A 22,630-nucleotide genomic window follows, 5' to 3' on the forward strand; every position below is an offset into this window, starting at 1 on the left:
CCGTTCGATGATCAGGCATGAACAATTGGTTTTATGGGGAAATGCTGTTTTGCTACTGATTCCCAAGCAAGCACATTAGTATTTCCACAATAGGCAACCCCCCAATAAGAAATATGGCTGTGTTGAGCCTTTCCTTTTTCTTTTTTGGTAATTTATCTCCTTTTTGCACAGTCTAAGCCTTACTGTGGACAACTCACTTGCACCGGTAACAGTTTACTACTTGAGTAAGTAAATAGCCACCACATCTGATAAGGTTTGTCACATAAGGCTTGTACAACCAAGGTGTTTCCAGCAAGTTGTACTTTATCAGGACAGCAGGTTTGCAAGGAAGGAGAAAAGAAATGTTCTTGCCCAAGAACAAGACTGCTAACATGATTGCATTTACCCCCTGGCCCCTGCTTTTCCCACTGCAAAGCAAAAGCCAGTTTTCAAATGAGCTCTTGTTCAGGAACAGATCATTTTGGTGAAAATTATCACTCCAAAATTGACAGCAACAACAATTCCTTAGTTCCCGGAGACAACTTGGTTTTAAATAGCCTATTTCCTTAAGCTGAGCATGAATCAATCTCACTCAGCTGACAAATAAAGGAGGCTGAAGACGTACCGTTTCAAATTCGAAAGATAACTAAACCTAAGCAACATTTTATTTGGATGCGATAGGCCTGAGAAACAGGTTCTCTTCTGCTGAAACTAAAGAGCCACGATACCATCAAACACGTTTTCACTTTTGGCTTGTAAATAAAATCAAAGGGCAACACTGCCCCTTTTCTCTGACGTCTGCAGTTAATAAAGAAAGAATAAACATCACCTACTCTTACGTGGGGGGGGGAGGAGGGAACGTTTCTTAATCTCTTTCCAAAGAGGATTAATCCGCAGAGTATTTCCACTGGAAATACTGATGGAATAAAACATTTCCCTGTATTTTATTCCGAGTGGGAACCTCTTGTGTATAGGCAAAGTTCGGGTCGGTGTGTTAACCAAGCCTGTGGGCATCAGGTGTAAAACTTCACGGAAACAGGACTGGGGGTTTCTCTTGCAGGAGGAAAAGAGAGCTCTTGCCTCGCAGGGCAAAAATAAAAAACAACAACACTTAGCACTCGGATAAAGTGTCCTGCATCTCAGAGATTCAAAGTGCCCGACAAACATGAATTAATTAGGCCTCACTATGACCCTGAGAAGTAGCAGGGTCATTTTATTCCTGTTTCACAAATGGAGCTACTGGGACACAGAGCAGCTCCAGCTCTGATCCAACAAATAATTTAAACATTTGCATAGGCCTAATGAAGCTAAGTATGTACTTAAGTGTTTTGCTAGGTCATCAGTGCTACCCAAGGTAACAAAGGGAGTGAACAGCAGTGCTGGGAACAGGATGCATCTCTCTCTTGGGCGCTCCACCACCCTCGTGGGAGGGAAACCGCAAGCCGAGGGGGTGATTTTCAAATACAAGCAACGAGACTTTCTGAACGCAAGCTGAAAACTCAATGAAACGAGCAGCTGTGCCAGGTGAGCTGCCGCTTGCCTTTGGAAACCAATAGATGGAGACTTGCTTCTACTATACCTGCAGATCAGAGGCATTTCGGGGAAGGCCCAAACCCATTTGTGTTGGAGGTTCTCATGGCTGGACAGGAGACAGTCCTAACTTCCCTAGCCCTTAATGAGCACTTGTAGTGATGTAGGGAGTTCACAGGAAACAACTGGCAGGTAAGACATTTTTTGGGTGCATTTCTGTGCAAGTTCCTCCCCTTGGGTTTCCACCCAAGCCATGCGGGGGAAACAAGCTCCGACCTGGACTAGACATTTCATCAACTCTGCAAGCTCCTGCCGCACTGGGTTATGCAAGGAGAGAACATCTGGTTTCAGCCCTTCCATTTATAGTGTCTTCTGGATGTTGAAGAGCCCGGAGAACTGCTGTGATTCAAGTCTGGGAAGGGGAACGAGGCTTAATATAGCATGGGAAGGAAATACCAATTTCTCCAGGAGAAACTAGAACAGGGAGCAAAGGTGAGAGAAACCTGGACAGAACTGCCAAGTTCACCCAGCTCCTGGGCAAAGGAATAACCAAGAGGAAGTGAGGGAGGAGCAAAGTTTGAAGGAGGATTTATACAGCCTTGGAAGAGAAATATTCAAGCTCTCAAGTGAAAGTGAGACTCTAACACATGGGAGGATACAAGATGATCCCTTGAAGAAGCTGGCTATTACAGGATTAAGAGCTACCGTCCCTCCCTTTGGAGGACACCGAATGCCAAAACCAGGCTCGAGGGTGCTGGGCGGTGAGGTTTGCCCAGGCCTGTCTATAGGCACTTTCCAGTTCACAGTGACAAGCACTGTCCAGACCTGCAGTACGTAAAACAGAGGCACATTTTCACAAAAGGAGCCTTTATTATGTTAAAGATGCAGCTGAATGCCAAAGTACACCAATGGCTCCTTTGGGACTACAATATGTTGCCCCTCAAAGACTTGAAAGCCACCACACCATTTGCATCGCGCAGACCACGAATTTGGCAAGTGGAGGCTTTCAATCACATGGCTTGCCACATCTGCCCAGGGTGCGGCGCGGCCAGACATGACCCCAAAGCCAGGAATGGCAGCAAGCACTGCCTATGTGCTGATGTTGTTATACACGATGTCTAACACCACTCTTGTTTTTTCTGCAGAAGCTTTCAATTCACCTTTTTTCCCCTATGATTTAAATTTAGGTTCACTAGCTACATTTGAAAAAAAAAAAATATACAAAAAAAATATACACCTGCATTTTTTTGTTTTTTTTTTTATAATGCCATCACTGAGCTACATTTGAAAAAAAAATATATATATACCTGTTTTTTTCATTTTTTTTATAATATCGTCACTGAATTCAATGCTGTCTTTTAGGAAAGCTCTCCTAGGACTCAACTGGCTGAGATCTGGGGATGTTTTACTTCTCTGAATATTAAATCTTTTCCCTCCCTCCTGGCTGCTAAGATTCTCTCAGGCTCAGAGATCTGAAATAGTAGCAATAACTGTATTTCCTATTTTATTACTTGTAATTGACCCTTTGATCGGAATCCTATGATATTTAACCACATTTATACAGTCATCTTGCACTTCTAAATCTAATACGGAGGCAGCCATGTACTCCAGGAAAGCAAAGGTATCAGGGCTTCTTCCCATAGTAACTCCGTGGGCTTTCATTTTTTGCACTGGTTTATCTTTCTATCACCATTTCATTCAGCCAGCCTATATGTTCCAGATCCTACACGTGATTTAGGTTCTTTTTATTCCCTGGGAAGGCTTCATTCTTTCTGTGCATGGACTTCCCAGTCATACAGCTATGATGCTTCATTTTACTGGCACATCCACCGATATCCAAGTTTGATTTCAGCACTTGGAGTAATGCTTCTAAACACTCTCAAACAGGGCTCTCGTGGAAGACGAGGAACAAGGTGGCTGCTGCAAGGAGCTCTCCAGTTTTATTTATCTAACATTTTAGATTTTACTAATCATCTAGATAGCGATTACAGATTTCACTACACTATTTATCTAACATTTTAGATTTCATCTTCTGAATTTCTGCAATGGGTCTAGAGCCACACATTGCACTTACAGTTGTTTCTGAATACCAGGGAAAGCCCTAGGAGTTTTTGGCTGTCAAAAGTAGTGCTATATTCACTGTCACCTATTTTACAAGAATGGAAGGAGTTGAGGAAAATTATATTTTACTCCCAAGACCCTGCTCAGCTTCAATGTGTGTAAGGTTGTTTCTCTGGGATACAACATGAAGACAGACAGGCAGCATCATCAGTATGTTCCTTCAACAGACTGCCAAGGATTTACAAACCAGGAGTGCCAGATAAATGCAACAGCTATCAGCGTAAAGTGGTACCCGCAAGAATTTCTGCAAGACTCTTAACTTACATGCAGTACTCATAAAGCCTCCTCACTTACAGTATTATTGCATCCGACAAAGGACCTCCTTAAATGAAGGCACTGAGACTTCAGAGAGGCATGGGACAACGTGTTTTTATCAAACTTAGACTCCAAGTCCTGTTACAGGACAAAGGCTGGGGAAAGCTCTAGTTTCTTCCAGAGTCCTAGAGGAAAAGTCGAAACCCCAAACCCTGTAGGAGTCATGAGGATTTTGGGGATGCATTGGTGCAAATGCATCCCTGCAAATATAGGACCATCTGGGACACTGGCCTTGGCCTCAAATGCCCCAGTCTATTAGGGCTGTTAAGGATTCCCCTTGCTTATGGCTATGCCTAGGATCCCTTAAAGAGAGACTATATCAGTCCCAAGAGGACATCGTCTGGCCCATCATTAATACTAGGGCAAATCCACATTAAATCCCTAAAGTTTAACACAACACAATTTAGACCACAGGACTGGAGGATTTGGTCTTGGTCACTTTTCCAGAATGATCCCAGGAGACTCCCAATGACTGTGCATAGCCGCAGTGTTTGCTGACCTGGTTCTTGCTCCTCCCAAAGACCATCTTTGGGGGAGCTGGGGGCCAGGCAGGCACAGGGCCAAATTCTGTTGCCACATAAATGGTGCAGGAAATTGCTCCTAAAATAAGTGCAAGGGATCAAAGCAGAGCTCGGTTTGCCGTTCGGAGTTTGCCATTCAGTGAGGACTGGAGTTTAATGGCAGAAATAAGAGCTATACACTGGCACAGTGGGGACCATGGGGGCCAGGGAAGCAGCAAGGAGCTTGCTTCACATGAAATCCTCTTACTAGCAGTTCTGCCCAGCACACCTCCCTGCTCCGGCTCCCAACATGTTTGTTCAGCGCAAGCTCAGCTCTCGGTCCCGCCACACCCATGTCGGTTGTTGGCTAGTTGGGGCAACACATACTCCCATCGCAGGAGAAAGGACTGCTGGAAAAAGAAATGTCACAGGCAGGAGCACCAAGCACTCACAGATGCAGCGTACCGACTACAGGACTTGCCTCCTGCTATTTTACTCTCGGCGTGCATCTCCCAAGCCTAGCAGCTGACATCCGCGGCCAGGTGGATTCTTTCAGATATACAGAAGAGCAGCGCTCTCAAGGTAGTTTTCACCTTGTCTACCCCTGGGGAGCAGCCAGCAGTTGGAGTGGCTGAAGGGGAGGAGTGTATTTCGGTGGGAGGGTCCACGTGCGTACGGCACTGGAGATCTGCTTTTATAAATGTAGACACGAGACAGAACGAGAGAGAGCGTGCAAGAGCAAGAGCGAGCACACCTTCTATGAAAGAAACCTGTAGGGCTTTTAATCAGTTTTCAGGACACTCAATTTTAGAAAACTCAGGGCCCAATAAAGTACAGAGCTTCATGCTGAGAACAGCTTTTTCTCTGGTTATTTCAGGACACGAGCTCAGTATCCATGGGCATTTTGACACGTGCAAGCGCCGCAGCGCGGGGCGCTCTGAAAAGCGCCTGGCACTGTGAAACTTGCACTTGTATAAGCCACGAAAAGCGCATCAGCGCAAAGAAATGGCAGTGGCGCGCGCTTCTGAACTAAAACGCTTCGGAGGTGCTTTAATTGAAAAGCGCACCGCCTCCAGTTTCTGCACGCTGACGCGCATTTTGCCGCTTATACAACCGCACGCAGCGCGGCGATTAATCGAGTCTGCTCCAAAGCGGAGGATTTCTGCTGCATCGTGGGAAAAAAAAGATATGTGTATAAATACCCTGCGATTCCCTTTTAGGAATGAGAAGGCCTTGTCCTCAAAGGCACCACTACGTGCCACCAAGTCAGAGAAGTACTGAGAAGGAAAAAGCCTTTCTTCTCTTAAAATCAGTGCCGAGAAGCCTCAAAGCACATAGAAGCCAAAAAGGCAGCCCGGTAATACCATACCTTGCCCTGGTCTCCTTGTGGCAACCTGTCCCGTTCCCAAGAGGCTCCTAGATGTACCAGCGAGCTGAATATTTCTGTCTTGCTGCCCAAGAGCTGTTACTAAACCAGCAAGATCTCTCTGATGACATACAGAATGGATGACAGACTGAAAGCAAGAAAACGAAGCGCTGAAACGAAGGTGCTCTAGCTTGCAAGGAGACTCCCTTAGCCACATAGGCTTGTGCCTGTATGAGTATTGATCTTAGTATTTGCAAAAGCATTGTGGAAGAAGGAAGGTTTCCCATCCAAATATCTGGACTCCACCAAATCCGTTCACTGAAGGGCAATTCCTGCTTTCGGCTCCTTGATGCCCAAAACTTTTTTTCCCCCACTTTAGAGTATCATTAGTATGTAGTAAACTGCCTCCCAACCTGGAACAGTTGCTTGGTGCAAGTGCTTTACTTTCCCCGCAAGAGTATGAAAGTCTCTTTTTTCCTGCTGGGAGAAAGCTGAGGGCAAAGGCATCTCATACAAAAAAGGAAAGGGGAAAAAAACCAAACAACATTTCCCAGGAAACTTCAAACTCCACAAAACAAGCGTTTGCAAGGACCAGTCATACCCAACAGTCCCAGCTTTGTTCAAATCAAGCAAACCCCCCTTCAAAAGGACAGCTCAGCGCACTGTCTGACCTGGCATCACTTTGATTTCCCCAAACTGCTTGGCATGTATTATAAGCTGCGAAAGGAGAAACTTGTTGAAAACTTCAATAAGGATAAGAGTTAAGGCAAACCGGGGGGCTGGGTAGGAGCAAGGGGATCTTTGCAAGGCGGGTTTCTTTATAGAGAATGGAGTTCCTGCGAGAGGGAGGGAAGGTGTTTGCTCCACTAAAACAAATGAGAGAAAAGGTCTCTGCCTGACACAGCTTTTAAGGATGATTTAATGGCTGCAGCTTTCGAACAGCAACGAAGTGAAACCATTCTGGAGGATGCACGTACCCCTGCCTCTCCCTGAGGAGCTTGGAGATGTATGCCTACGGCTCACCTGCAGAGCTTGGTGATGCTGCACTGAGATGCACCACACCTTCTCCTGCACTAAATGCCTTGGTGCAGCATTGTACACGTGGCCAACAGCTCTGCCGAGCAGGGCAGCGCTGACCTGCAGCATGGTAATAAAGTGGCTACACAGCTATGTACTGCCTAGGATCCAGCACATGCAAAGAGAGCCCAGCATGTCAGTCTGGCACCGCTTAGGATCATCATTGAGTGATCGGGGATGTGCCCTGCTGACACACCGGCAATTTTACAGGGTTCAGCATTGTATTGTGATGGCCACTAACTGACTGAAGGCAGCAAAATGGATTAATTTATATCTCCAGAGATGACAACGTGCATGGTCAACCTGCCTACATTTTGGTCATTAAAGATTTAGAAGACACTACATATTCCTGCAAGGACTTGGGCTATAATACTTTCTTAGCACACAGAGGCATCCTTAGACAATAGATGTGTGGCCTTCCAGAGGAAGGGAAAAAGGAGACTTAGTGGATGAGAGAGGACGGAGAGGAGAGTTGAAGCCAAGAGCTCCTTGCAGGAAATCCAACAGATCTTACTGATAGACTCTGCTAGTGTGATTTTAGTATCTGGAGTTTTCCATACACGGCCTTTTGGGGTGGATGGGGAGACTTCTGTCTGCGTTATATTATTTTAGGAAAGGAGAAACCCTGATTTCCCTCATTCTTTTTTTTCCTTTGGAGATAAGTGGAGTTACCAGGTATGCGGCGTTATCAGCAACTGAAAGTCCTCAAGAGATTGAGAGGCGGCCAAGGGCTCTGAACACAAGTGGGGAGGGAATCACTAAGTTTCACACACCTGTGAAGAAGAAAGGGTCAGCAAAGACAGAAGAAAAATGTCCTTTGTCTCTTTGAGCTAGGAGAAAGATCTCCGGGGAGGAGCTATGGAAACTTTCCTCAAAATAACAGCTGAAATTCCCTTCCCACACCGCATACACACTTTGCTTCAGATATGGACACCAAGACTGGATATTCAAACTAAAGCCTGGAAGCAGCAAAAGCCCTACCGAGTCAGACCGCCACCAAGGTGAAGGGGTTTCCTATTCTAAAGAGGCAAGATGATTTTCTGGTATCCACTTCAATCCTTTGCCGTGCGTGAAGACCAAGGGACTGATTAGAGGTGACGGCAGCAATGAGCCCCCTAAGTGTCCATCCTCGGACCAACTGCATGTAGATATAGGCAGGGAAGGAAAAAATACCGAAATCATGCTGCAAAGAAAACTGCAGCAACCTGCCAGGATTTCTCAAACTAGGAGAACAAGCATGTTGCAATGCAGAACAAGGAAGTTACCAAAAGCACAAATCGACCTAGCTCTAGGTGGGAAAACAAGTGTGGATTAATGGGGAAATGACACCACAGGCTCAAAGCCACAGGGGAGGGGAGGGGAGGGGAGGGGAGGGGAGGGGAGGGGAGGGGAAAAAAACAAAAAACATATTTTGTTGGAAACAGTTGCCATCTTTCTGCCACGCAGAGGTGGGGTGCAACCCGTGCAAGAAGCAATTAGATCACAGCCAGGCAGTTCTTCACTGCTGCAACACTGCTGGCAGTGAATTCAGACTGCCAGGGGTGCAAGTTGTAGCCGTGTTGGTCCAAGGCCATAGGCCGTGTTGGTCCAAGCCGTGTTGGTCCAAGGCCATAGGCAGACACGGTTCTTTGGGTAAATCCGACATCTTTTATTAGACCAACTAAAATAGTTGGAAAAAGTCTTTTTTGCAAGCTTTTGGGTACAAACACCCTTCGTCAGCCTGAAAATTCTTGCAAAGAATTTGCAACCCTGCAGACTGCCAGAGCGCTCGAGCAACAGTCCCCCTCCAGAACAACAACAAAACTGGCATGAAAAGCATATGGGAGACGCATGGACTTGAGATGAAGTGCAGGAAAGAACCATAAAACCTGCACGCTCATTAAATGCTGGACAGTTGGCAAACACCGCGCCCCTCCCATGTGTTTGCTGTGTGCCATAAAGGGGTGAAGGAGTTAGGAAGGAGTGTGCTTCAGCACTCAACACTTGTGACACCCAGGAATTGACTAACTTGCAGGTTTGTAGGCAACAGCAGAAACTATTTTTGGTCACTGGAGACTGCTTAAGGAAAAGATTGCAGGGTTTTAATAAAAGGCTTTAGTTAACACTAGAAATGGACTTTAAAAAGGTCCAAAGGTATCAAACCATGACAATAACTAACCAGGACAGTGGCTCTAAAAGGAGCAAGAATCATCAGCCCCATTTATTTCAGGTGACTTCTGTGCATGCCAGGTGGTTTTAAGAATACTTTAGCTTGGTAAAACTCATTCAAAAAATAAATAAAATAAAAAAATCAGCTTTCAACAGTTTGCACGCTGTTTATTTTTAATTTGGCTGGAGTGGCTTGTGTTCAGTTGAAAACGGGCACGCCGAGAAAAATCAGGAGGCAAATTTAATTTCTAAAACTGATATTTAAAAATTCAATTTACAATAATATCAGGCCTAATCCACAACAAATCCACAGAAGGCAAAAATGAGCGATTAAACAGAATGGCTGAGATAAGCCAGTCAGATCTTCATTCCTAATTATTACGTGACCTATAGGCAGGTTTTGGAGCCCATATGCTTAATTTTAGAAATGATCTGGTGTGCTAACATCTCCATACTGTTGTAAACTGTGGTTATCTAGTGACTTCTCTCCAGAACTGCATCACGGTACAATATTGTACAGTAAAGATCAAACGGACTGCAGTTTTACGACGGCGGTGCTTGGGACTGGTCTTGTAGGGATAGGATTGGGATTTTTTTATATCTATGGGATGTACCCAAACCAGTGCATTTTGTTTGTCATAAGACCTTTGCTGCTCAGCAGAGAGGACACTTCCAAACCCTGTTAATCCCAGCTTCTTAAAGGAACACTCAGTAAGATAATGAATCCTTTAAATGTTACATCTTGTGTCTTGCATTATTGTGGTGCAGCAACTCTCCACATCAAACAGTCATCAGCACTATTACAAAGTGGGCTTATAAGAGAGTGGCTGAAAAGGCGCTGTGTGAAAAGAAGTGGAAAATTAAAGCTGAAGCCGTCGAAGAAAGGGCTTAATTTACTGGCATGTACAGTATGCAAATGAGATTACTCTCAGCTTAACTGCATCATTTATGTCCATAATAACGGCATCATCATTACAGGGCTCAAATTAAATTACACCATAATTAGCATATCAAAGTGATTGGTTAAAGTTTAAAACAAATACCCAATTTTGTTAATGAACAGCTGTAATTGTCATGTACACTTCAATGAAAACTCCCTAAACAAATATATGTTTTAGAACAGAGAAAGATTTTGAAGCAGACAGGTCTGCGGCGGAGGTAAATTACCTAAAAAAGAATGACACGGACTATTCTATTAATGTTAATATATGCTCGTCGTTTCAGGTAATAAAACATTCTATCAAAACAAGCCTTTGCCTCGTATTTCCACTCTCCTGCTGCAAGGAAAAGTGACAAAGTAGAGAGACCAGCTCTCGACTTCCCGCGTGAACTGTTGATAACGACACAAGGGTGACCGGCCTGCCAGGAGCAAAGGACATGTTCAATAACATGCTATCACACGCACACGCTCCTTATGCTCCGTTCAGTGCTACAAACTTGCTGGGTGCTAAGTCTTTCCTGTATTTTCTCCCCCCCTTCCTCTAAATGGGGGGGGGGGGGAGGATGGGGAGGGGAGAGGAGAAAAAGATGTCTTGCTAACTCCATACAGTAGACCAGTACTCTAGTAAGCTGATGACACGATAACATATTAGGCAGCCTACAATTCAATTTACTCTAATCTAATCATATCTACACAGCAGTTTCAGAGGTGGAACTGTACTAGGGAAGTTTTTGCTGTTCTCGTCTCATTAAAATAAATAGGAAGGTGGGACTAGTGGTTTTGTCAATGTCAGCCTGACAGTCAGTAACACATTTCGATAGATCAATCACTCCAAATGTATACAGTAAATATACAGTAAAAAACACTTCTCATGCAAAATGAATTTTAATGCACCAGGAAGCATACTAGATCTTATTCCAATCCTGGAGGTGAGCTTTAATGCCCTTGATTTTGGTAATAACCTTAACGGCACAAGGCCACAATTGCAAAGCAGCAGTGTCAAAGGCAGGCTGCGTGTATGAAACAAAATAATCCCCCTGGGACTCCCCAAATATCGGCGTTGATATGTCTGACCGTGCCTTACACCAAATATTCTAGAAAACAAGGGGGAAAGTATATTTTGTACGACAACGAGGCATGCACTTTCAAATATACTTAACAAGCAAACTGAATGTCTTATTAAATCTGTATTATCAAAACAGTGTTCAAAAATTTAAAGAAAGTAGCTTTTCATTTTATTCAGCGAGGAATCCATTAAAGCCTAAGCTCTGAAGTAGTATGTAAATTATGTGCCTTTCAAGGTAGAGCTAGGGCAAATTCACTCCATCAACTAATGATGAACCTCATTATGTGCAGGGAGTATTCATAATGAGGAAACAAGCCACCCGCCATTCCATGTTCTAACATAAATCCCTGTAAAATGTGAATATCTCCACGTCTAATTAAAGGCTACTAATTCCTATCACTCGTTCCACGGCCCCAAAAGCAAAAATATATATAAATGCATTTAAAATGATACACATGGGTTTTAAAAAATACATGTATTTGTGTTTACTGCTGTTCTGCTTTAATTAAAAAAAAAGAAAAATGCAGTCCCCAGCATTCTAGGCTAGAAAGTTTTGGGGCACAAAAGTTTGGTTATATTAAATGACTTGGTTTTACATTTTGAAGAAGAGCTTCATCTAGGAGCAGGTTGGGCTGTGCACTTCAATGGAAAAATAAATAAAAGGAAAGGAAGCAGCAGGACTGTACAAGACATAATCATTAAAAAAGAAGAAGAAAATTTCAGCCTTCCAGTTTTGCTCTAGAACTAAGACGTCCCCAAAAATCCACAGGGGGCCACACAATAACCTGGGGAGTTAAAACAAAATGAAGCATAGGACAGGTATTTAGCAGAATGACACCTTATTTAGGTAAAGGCTGCTTGCCTTTTCAATCCTGTGAGAATGACTGCAATAGGATAATGTTGTATCTATCACCATGATTTAATTTGCCCCGGCACTAAATTATGAATTTGTTCTCTGTACTTGTACTTTCTAGGAGAGAGGCAGACAGGGTTTCAGACACCTCTGAACAGCCGGATGTGGAAGTGTTCCAGTTTTCTACTATTATATATATATATATATTTTTTTTTTTTAATTCCCAAACACACCCCAAAATATAAGGCAGTTAAGAGCAGTTTAGTTTGCAGAAAAGCATCCATTGTGGCTGAACACACAGAGTGTACATCAAAAATGACACTGAAACAGAGGGTTTAATAAATAACGCAACTCTGTTCGGGGCATAAAAGCACTGGGATGCTCACAAAAAACAACAAGGCTTTGGTAGCTTAAAATCATGCCAGGCAAAAAGTTGAAATCCTTGCGTGAATAACCCACTCGTGTGTCACCCCTAGGAAATCCTGTTTCGAATCTGAATAGAAATTCACAGCTGCTGAAAGAAGTCTGTGCATTGTAGAAATCACACGTGCCCCACATCATCTTGTTTTTTTTAAAAAAAAAAAAAAATCAATGGACTACACAGATAAAAGTACTTTAGCCATGCCGGTTCTCTGAAAAAGAGAGCCCATTGAAAGAGAGAAAGAAGGAGAAGCAAAGAAAAGAAAGACAGAGAAAGAAAAGAAAAAGGAAAGACAGGCAGAAAGAAAGAGGAAAGAAAGGCAAAAAAGGAAAGAAAGAAAGAGGATGCTGCTTCTTTAAGTTGCATAAAAATAAAACTACACTACATAAAGCTCTTACAGTGCATGCTCACTCATTCCTAGACTCCATGGAGGATTTTTTTCTCCTTTTAGGTCAACCAGTCATGCACTAGGAAGACAACCATCCAAAAATAACTTGTCCCTCCCCCGGAGCACACAGTTTAACAGCCTACCTTTGTTCTGGTGTTGCAGATAATAACTGGCAAGCCTCAAGACCATGAGGATTTTGGAACGACCAAGAAGGTTCAGACAAACCACAAGTAGAGGAGAAGAAATAACTGAAAAGCCTCTAAAAGAAACTGCTCTAGCTGACAATTGGTAGCACCAAGGAGTATTTACAGCCGTGTTTACACTGGAGTGAGTGCACCTCTGTTCCACCAACATCTACAACTAGTGGCATTTTTTCCCCAATCCAGGCGTGACAATTAAGAGCCACAACACATCACTGTTTAGGAGAGGGGCTGCCAGACCTCCGCGGCATTTCTTTACAAACGTCTATACCACTGATGAGCATGAGTTTGAGTGACAAAGGTCCCAGGCTAAATCAACATCCTTACCTTAATGTTCCTAATAAAAGGCTCCGGCAAACATAACTCACGAAAGGCACATGCAAAGCTAGGTCTCAAGGAATTCATCCACAGCCCTCCAATGCAGTGCCAAAAAAAAAAATTTAAAAAAATAAAAGAAAAAATGTTTAAAAAAAAACAACCCCCCCAAAACCAGTGCCTTACATTCCCAAACAACCGGGGCTCGGCTCGGGCAGCGTGGTAGGAAGCAGGTTTACATGCACGGAGCTGGGTGGCAGAAGGAAGAGTTCTTTAGGATTTATTTGACACTTATTTTCCGGGAAGCCTTTTGCGGAGTTGTGCCGTTTGTTTCTTATTGTCTGAGACGCAGTTAAAGCTGCTCCCTGAGGGGGCCCCTCGGCCCCTGGCTCGGCCGCTTTGACAGGGAGGTAACCATATTAGGATGTGCGTGGTAAAGTAAACAATAACAGGGTTGCAATGAAATGGAAATTTTTCTCCTTCCCCCCCCACACCCCACCAGCTAATGGTGTTGGTGTCAGTCCTGTTTTTAGCCTTTCCCACTAGTTTCCCCCCCCCCCGGTTCAAACAGGCCTTCTCCAAAGGGGACAATAACAAAAAAAAAAAAAAAAGGGGGGGGGGGGGAGGTTAGGGGGAAGAGCAAGTGTTACCAGCTTCCAAATTTCCCCGCTTGAAAACACAATCACAAGGAGGAAAGCCTGCTTTCAGCATCCCATTTCATCATTTAGAAATAAATAAATAAATCTCAGAGCACACCCCCATATTTCTGAGACCCCCCCCCCCCCCGGAGAATTACAGCGTGCTTTTGCAGGGGTTAAAAGCACGCCTGAACGTTTCAGCAGGGATGATATGCAACCTGATATCATACAATCGCATCTCGCTGGACGGGCTGGTTGTACCAACACCCGCCAGTTTGCTGGCTTGCAACCTCTGCGACTGAGTTTTTACAGGATACAACACTTGAACCCAATTGTGAAACGCAGGTGTCAAGTTATTCTGTTTAATCAGAAACAGAGCTCGGACTGCTTGCCACGCAGAGGTTTCTGCCCCAGCGCGGCGCGGAGAGAAGTCCTGCTCTATAAAAACAACACCGAGTCGAGCAATGTTATTTTGATACTGCTGTTCCAAGGCATGAAACAAATTGCCAAGAACAGCAAGGGGAGCATCTCCCTGCACCCAGGGATCAGCGCGGGGAGACGCCTGCCGATGCGCGCGGCGTGTTCGGTCCCAAGCAGTGATAGCTGGGCTGGGAGGGAGTCACAGCTGTAAAGTGAAGAGGAAGTTTCCGTGTCTTCATGAACTAGGTAAGAGGTGCTCTTTGGAGCAGCTGTCCTGCGTGGCAAAGCAACGTGAGGCTGTTGAACTGTTCTGCACTATCAGTCAGCATCAGTTGTCGAACAATGGGGGAAAAAAAATACAGCGCTGAAAGGAAGCTGACAAAAAGCGATCACTTGATGCTCTCCCTGTACCAGGCACCGAAGGGCTGGAAGGGTGCAGAGTTAAGGTAGGGAGGGAGATAAGAGTGGCTATGAAACGATGCCTTACATTTAGAGCACGAGACGGATTTCCCTTGCGAGCGCGACGCACGCTTGTACCATTAAACTCGCTAGTAATGCGCAGTTATTCACTGCGCATCAAAACCTTCCCGTTGACTTCTGGTCTCCGTATCGAGCCAGATGGAGCCATAAACCTGGTCTGTTAAAACATGCTTTACATTCTTTTAAAAAAGTTTTTCACCCAAACATGTATAAAACTAGACGGCATATGTTACTTATCTGCACTGGCTGGCAAAAAAAAAAAAAAAGTTGAACTTAACACAGAGAGATACCCAAATCAATAAATCACACAAACAAGTAGCGGTTCAAAAGTTCAAAGACATGATGGCCAGTTCACTACATCTTAGCATTCAACCAATAATAACTTGACTCCATCACTCCTCATAGTATAGACAATTTCATAGCATCATTTTCATTAGCCTGTCTCACTGAAAACTGCTAGCTATTTATGTATACGCTAAAATAAATTAGCCATTTCATCGAGCAGTGTGATTCTTATAAAATACATTAACACAATACTCAATTTTCCCGTTGGAGTAAATAAATAAATCAATAAATTCAATACAGAGTGATTTTTTTTTTTTTTATTGTGGAGCTCCAGCTCTCAGCATAAGTGTTTTTATTGGGTTTATTTGTTTCAATAAAAATTGAAATGGGCCAGTGATCTTAGCAGTTGGATCTGGGGGAAAAAAAACAAAAACGCTTTCCAATATTTAGAAAGACTATTGTGCAATACAGCCAACTCATTATAGATGATTTTTGGTCAAAAAAAATAAATAAAATAAAGGGAACTTTGTTTCAATGGGTTCTCCCTATCTCTGCCCAATTCCCAAACTATAAAAAAGGAGGGGGACAGGAGTATAACATATCCAGGTGTAGGAGGATTTGGGGATGTAGGAGGAGAGACTTTGGCGGAGAAGGTGGCAAAAAAACTCCAGTAATGAGACAAATGGAAAGCTGGGGTCTCGCATGCCATTCTGCAGGAAGGGTGGGCATAGAAACGGTGCCAGTGTTAACATCCTATTACCACTCTGCCATCCGACTTATCAACTGCAACACGGCTTGGAGGAAACAAGGTGGCACCACTGCACGGGAGGTGGAAGAGAGAGAAGGCAGAGGATGGATTTAAAGGGGAGACAGCCGACCGGACAAAAGCGGCACGTAGAGATGCGCAAGTCAGTCACCACCAGGTTACAATTCACCTGCAATAAGCTCTGAAAAATCCCTAGTGCTAGAACCAGGGTGGCAGGATGCGGTACCTAAAATGCAGCTACTACACACATTTACAAGAGACCCAGAGGTCTCGTGAGGAAGGGCATAGTGGGAGGTGGGAAGGGGAATCAACAAGTGCTCGTGTCAATACCTTGCCAAAAGGTGGGATCGACCTCAGAAGAAAGCCCTGCAAGTGATTATTGAGCTGCACCAGATCTCAGCGACATCGTCCGATGCAGACTGAGACCAGGGGGTCACAGACTGATGGAAATGAGACGATTTTGCATGACGCACACATACACAACAGCTTTGCTGCTTCTAGCGGTACACATGTGTTTTCCCTCTAAGCCAAGCCCAGGGTGTCTTATGACAGTGGATTGTGTGGAACAAAAAGGCCACCCTACAATGCAATTTAGTACACCACTTTGCATACTTTTTCAATCCATTGCTTAAAATGGACCAGAATGTGATACCTCCATTAACACCCATCCTACTCCATAGTCTGGTTCAAGTACAGCTCTATTCAACATGAGAATTCAGCATTTGGCCCAATGAAAGGCTGATATAGGGTTTAATGTACATCTGCAAAGTCCAGATGCTCCTGTCATCAGAGACTGGGAAAAAGTAACCTATTTACTCTGTATTTTTCCTTCGACTTATAGGTATGTTTTTGTGATGTAAACTCTCATGAGCAAGGCAATGGCCAAGGTCTTTTGCACAACCATACCAATCCATCCGAATCCTTCATGTAAAAAAATACCTCTGCTCTACAAACTGAAGAGTACTCGGATGAGCTAAAATGCTTGGTCGTTTCATGAGGATGAAATCTATGAATCTATGAATGAGGAGGACAAGAGACCCTCTGGTAGCAAGATCAGAACCACTTCCAACTAGAACTGGGGGCAGTGAAAAGCTAATGAGTTTAACTAAATTGCACCATTTGGTTAGCTGTGGTTTGAGAACAAAAATTATTTTTTAAAAGCTATGCAACAAGTGGCACAGACTGGAGACAGGTTAGTGGTAAAAGAAACGTCTCTCTCACGTTCACATTTTAACCTAAATCAGAAGGAAAGTAAAATTTCTGCCTCCATTTAAATGACTAACTATAAATAAAAGCTCCTACCCAAAATGCAGTTTGTCAATGTTTTTTTAAGTATGATGTCACCCGTGACCTATTGAACTACATGGCACATGTCAGACAGATGTCTGTTTCTTAAACGGCAGCAATAAATTAGTAGCCACGGAACCTGTTCTGTCAAGAAAACATGAAGCTTTCCTATTGAGATAAAAGTTTAATGACTGTTTCAGCTGAGGTGGAAGTTAAGATTACTATTGATGTGGGGAAATGGCTGCGAAGCCAGTTGCTCAATGCTGTAAATACCGTCTAGCTGTCAAATGGAGGCTCCTCTACAGGCATGAACGCAGCGTGGTGAGCAGGGACATGAATATGAAAATTCATAGGAGCATAACGCAACACAAGCCACTGCAAGGATCTAGGTTGGCACCTCCACAAAATACTCTGGAACAGGTGACAATCAACTTCTGAATCAGTTGTGCAATATCGGCACCAGGGAACAGTGCCATATATTTGATACCCGTAAGGGACTGTGGAACCAGTCTGAAGAATCAGGCTCTCTCCACAGTGGGGTGGTCACTGAGGGCGTGCGTAGACGAAACGGGGGCCCTAAATTGAAGCGGTGGGTTTTTAAAAACACCATTTCAATTTAGGGCCAAGTAAATCCTTGTGTCGTGTACACACCCATGCACTTACCTGCCTCTCCGGTGGCGGGACAGGGAAGGGAGGGAGGGCGAGCTCCCAGCAGGCAGAGCAGTCCCTGGGCTGCAGAGGAAAGGCTGGTGTTTCCCTCCACGGCAGCGGCAGCACCCCCCCCCCCAGGTGGCACCCACCTGTGGGCACCCAGCTCGGGCGGTCCCAGGGGGCACTGTAGCCACAGAGGGAAGCACCCACCCCCGCAGCTCAGGCAGGCTTCAGGGAAAAAAGAAAGAAAGAAAGAAAGAAGATATCCACTTTTTTTTTCTTGGGAGGAGCCTGCCTTCCCGGGCTGCTGCCAGGCTGCCTGCACGGGTTTCCTGCAGAGTCCCTGAGCTGCACGGAGGAGTTTTAATTTGCTGTGCCCCAAGTTATTTAAGGCACATAACACCACCGAATTTACTACAGCGGCTGGAATTACTGCGCAATACGCTGCCTATGTGTGCAAACACCAACACCATTAAAGCAGTGCAAAAGCATTTAACCCACTTTAAAGTGACGTGCACACATGCCCCTCGTTTCATCGACACATGGCCTGAGATACTATAACTCTGGCTGCAACTCTGCAGTACTTCGTTATGTGCTATCATTTAAGAAAAACAGTCAAACTTCCTCTCCCTAATCTTCTTCTTGTTCCATCCCAGAGTCGTATCAAAGTTGGTAGTCCTTAACAGGGCCTGAACTTCCTGACACAGATGTTAAACTGTATCAAGTAAGTCTTTCCTTTAAAATACAACTATCATCTTATTTTAGCATTGCGCACACCTACATATAGTACTTACTTGCTGGTTTTGAACACATCCACTTCCCCTCTTTCTCTCTGTGTATATGGATGTATGCATGCATTACAGGCCTGACTGGTAACACAGCCTGTGATTACGGCTGCCTAACACTTCCTATTCTTACAACTTATTTTTTCAGTTGTAACTTGTAACTTTGCCAACCTTTAACTGTTTGCACTGAAGTTTTCCGTGGAGGATGTTTGCCACGGGCCAAATTCTTTGCAGAATTTCAGCCAAAAGGGCTCAGACATTTCTGGGAGCGAGGACAGAAAAACATGTTTTGGTTTACGTGGTGTTACAGAAATTCTTGGGACCCTTTTCTTTGAAAAGATCTTTGGAACAAGGACTTGAGATATCTAGAATCTTTTCTGCAAAACAATCTTATTTGCCAAACTTTTTATAACTCAGGTACTATAATGATGGGTGCAACAGAAAAAAACCCTTGGAGGAAATTAAAACTTCTGTATTCAATGTAATGTTTCCATGGTGTCTCAAATACCATATAGGGCCACCCAGGGACTGCTAAGCATAAAATGAAATAGTGAATAGGCGCTAACTCTGCGAGTACCATGCCTCCCATGTGCTGAATGAGGCAGGGGGAGCTGTGGAAAAAGTTGCACATGAGCATGACACGCAACAGGGCCAAATTTAAGATGCCAGGACCATTAACTTCCTAGCAAAAATCCCAACCAGTTAGTTCATCAGTAGGGTTAGAGTTGCTAGATCCTGGGCACAAATCTGTTTTACCTTCTTTGTGGGCCAGCCGTAAGAGGGAAATGACAAGACATACCTTTTCCCACTGGGTTCCCACAGCTCTTTGCTGAGAGCAGAGAAATGCTGAGACTCCCCAGTGATTCAGAGCTGAATGCATACCCCTGTGGGGAATATTTATATCCCCATGGAGAAGACTATTCCCTGGTGGTTACAGCCCTTTCTGTCCCCTGCACCCTCCAGGGAGCTCAGGGTGTGAAGGAAATAATCTCTTCAACCCCAGTTCCTGTACCTGTTGCTACAGTAGCTTCTGACAGCCTGGAGGGATAACTCGGATGGACGTGAATCCTGCTCAGCCCCTTGCAGCCCTGGCCCGGTGAAACGTACAGGATCTTTGGGAAAAAATTGTCTCCCGAGCTCTAAACATCTTCTGTGGATATGAGAAATGAGGCTATCAGACACTCTTACCCTGACCAAATTTGGATGAAGTTTCACATGGATGGCAAAATGCCCATCCCTGACCGACTCTACGGTGACCTCCGCACCCGCTTTCAGGTCCTTGTTCCAAAGCGCAGAGGCGCTGAGGCTTCAACTAATTGGATTTAAGAGTCTTTTCACATGGGAAAAACAACATTTTTTCTTCTTTAATCTCATGCTGAGGAAAGGATGAACTGTTTTGCTGATTTTTTTCCAAGACAGTTCATTCTGAAACGTACGACCGGACATGGACCATTTCAGCCCGAGCAGCTAAAGTTTGGTAAAATTCAATACAGACCCTGAAAACAGGATCTTATAATAGAAAGTGATGGGCAGGTTTAATTCTAGGAGTCATTATCTGTGCTACCTATCATATGGTATGTATATAAAAACTATATTAAAAATAATTCTTTCTTATGTTTCAGTGTAAAATATATGAATATTTGGAAAGATCTTATTCATAGTTGCCTATTCAGCTTTAATTCTGCCTTCTTGTATGCCCGTCTTGTGCCTGGAATAAGTAAGGAGTCTAGTGCGCATGTATGCAATCATGTAATTAAATGGGTTATTATAATGCCTACGCCAAAGCAGGATGGGGGCATTGTGTATATTAGGGCTTCCTATATTCTAATGTGTTCTAAACTCCTGAAATGACTTCATATAGGTTTTTTTTTTCCTCTGTCCCACCTTCTTCTTTAAAACTCTCTCTAGTGCTCACCTTCCTAAAGGAGTTAGTCAGTCAAATGAGATCCCACCCTATATAGAAATTCAGGCAATTCCCCTGAGCTCAACAGACCCTTCAGGGCATTGTTCCTGAAGTCCACAGGTTCCTCTGCCGCGTACCACAGAACATCCTGGAATGGCATTTGCAATTAGGATTCGTGACGTCAAGTCAAAAGAACTCGCGGAGACGCTGTGTGCTAGCACCTGCAAAGAATTTTTGGCTGGAGAGGACTCTGAAGGAGCTTAGGCTTATGATAAGCAATGGCATACTTAACAGTTACATATTACTGTTCATGATAATGCAATATTTCATTTGGGTGATTTAAAAGTCCCTCTTGCCCAACCTACAGTGAGACACCAAAAGCTTCATCAATCACAACCATTTTTTATTCACAATCTAGTGCAAAAACTACAGGGAGAGTTGAATTTTCAGTAACTCGCTGAGGAGGGTTTTGCTGTGAGCCCTCAAAATCCTCCTATCGCACGCATTTTTATGTTAGATTCACATATATTTTCTTCCAAAGCAGCATTCCATTTCCTTGCATCTCTCTGCAGCATTTCTTATCAAGGCAGGGTGAAAGAGTATCCAATTTAATATCTGTTTTGCAGGACAGGAGATTTTTTTCATATCTTATGCAGGAAGCAAAGCTACAGGGGATAGCTTAGTAGCCTGAAGCAGCAGGTTTTAAAGACCTAGACTCCCTGGAACCACAGACTTCATTGGGGTTAACTCCGCCCTTCATGTTTTGGGTCGGGTATATTAAGTTTTGTGTCTACTCTCGGGGACCTTTTGGATGAGTCCTCAAAAGCTATGGTTGCATGGAACTTAAAGGTGAGAGATGCGTGGGTAAGGCACAACAGAGAGTCAAGAGATCTTGGGTGAAATCCTTGCCCCACTGTATCCATGGGATTTTCTGCTGCTGGATTTCAAAGGAGGCACCATTTCACTCCTGGAATCTGCTCCTACCTCCTTCAGAGAGCCCTTGGTTGAACAGGAAGGTTGTGAAACTTAATTTATTAGCGCTCTAAAAGCAGATAAGATTGATAAATGAAAGACGACAACGCGATGCTAACGTTTAGTAACATCTGTAACACTGGGAAGAGAGTCTGTCCTGGTGTTCCTGGCCAAAATATGCTGTCCTAAAGCTTCTGTTCAATCTATTGTGTACCTCTCTGTCTCAGCAGTCTTGGACAGAAAGCATGCAAAGTATTTTGCTATCTTCTTGTGTGGAGAGGCCCCATATCGCTGTAAAATGCTCTAGTTATAGCAACCCTCAGTTGGACAAACTAAACTTGATGCGCCATCCATGTTCTGCAAATAGAAATCATTGCGAGTAAAAGGAGCAGCAAGGCTGACTCCAGATGAACTTGGAAAAACACTCAACAACAGACACACCTGCCAAGTGAAACAGTGCAAGCAGTCTTTCAAAACCGTTAATTTAATTAGATACTTGCAATAAAAACCCTGAAGTAGAGGTTCTTGGGCACAGGTTTCATGAAACAAAAGTGCAAAAACTTAAATTAGCATAGCAGCACGGTTCAAATGAGTATGTGTGCACACACACATACACACACACAGAGTGTGCAGAGTGCGTGCATCATGGGAAAATGGTCGAGCACACCCGTTAACAAAACTTCCCCTGAATGGCCAAGAGCTCTCAATACTCAGGATCTGCTGTTTCCAAGTGGAAGTAAAATGAAAGCACTGAAGATAGCAATAAGAATAGGCACATCTCATCTGGGCTCCACCCTAGCTCCCTTCCTTCCCCAACTGTGATTATTTTAACATATTTAGATACTTGATGTAGAAGCAGTAGAAAAAGTCCAAACTTTCTACAAGTTTACAAGTAAATATTATTGATCACTGAAAACAATACCCCCCCCCTCCATAAATAATGATCAGATAGAAAATATCAGCCCAGTTTGTGAACTTCCTTGAGCAGAAACTATCTGTCATTGATTTTTTTTTTTTATAGTACTTACTCCTTATGAAATGCTGCAACACAGGAAAACTCCCTTGCATAGTAGAATCTGTCACCAAATACTGGTTTTGGCCCCTGGCTATACTTAGAGTTGTCCTATACTTGCTCAACCAAGACCTTTGGTGTAGGGCAGAGAGAAATGCCTCATAAACCCTAGCGAAAGCTTTGAAGCCTACAATGAAGGACACTGGCCAAGA

At 43.9% G+C, this 22,630-nt stretch overlaps 1 protein-coding gene across 14 annotated transcripts in view; it reads right to left on the bottom strand.

The window, feature by feature from the left end:
- FOXP1 (forkhead box P1) overlaps nucleotides 1–22,630 on the bottom strand; it is a 442,244-nt gene that overhangs the window by 212,801 nt on the left and 206,813 nt on the right. The window contains exon 1 of one of the 14 annotated variants that reach the window (XM_019499634.2): nucleotides 12,848–12,867. The exons of the other annotated variants lie outside the window; for them this stretch is intronic. The gene's annotated coding sequence lies outside the window, so the exon portion shown is untranslated. Of the gene's footprint in view, nucleotides 1–12,847; nucleotides 12,868–22,630 lie in introns of those variants that run through there. 14 annotated transcript variants of the gene reach the window in all.

This window comes from Alligator mississippiensis, chromosome 12, assembly GCF_030867095.1.
Source record: "Alligator mississippiensis isolate rAllMis1 chromosome 12, rAllMis1, whole genome shotgun sequence".
Taxonomy (NCBI): domain Eukaryota; kingdom Metazoa; phylum Chordata; order Crocodylia; family Alligatoridae; genus Alligator; species Alligator mississippiensis.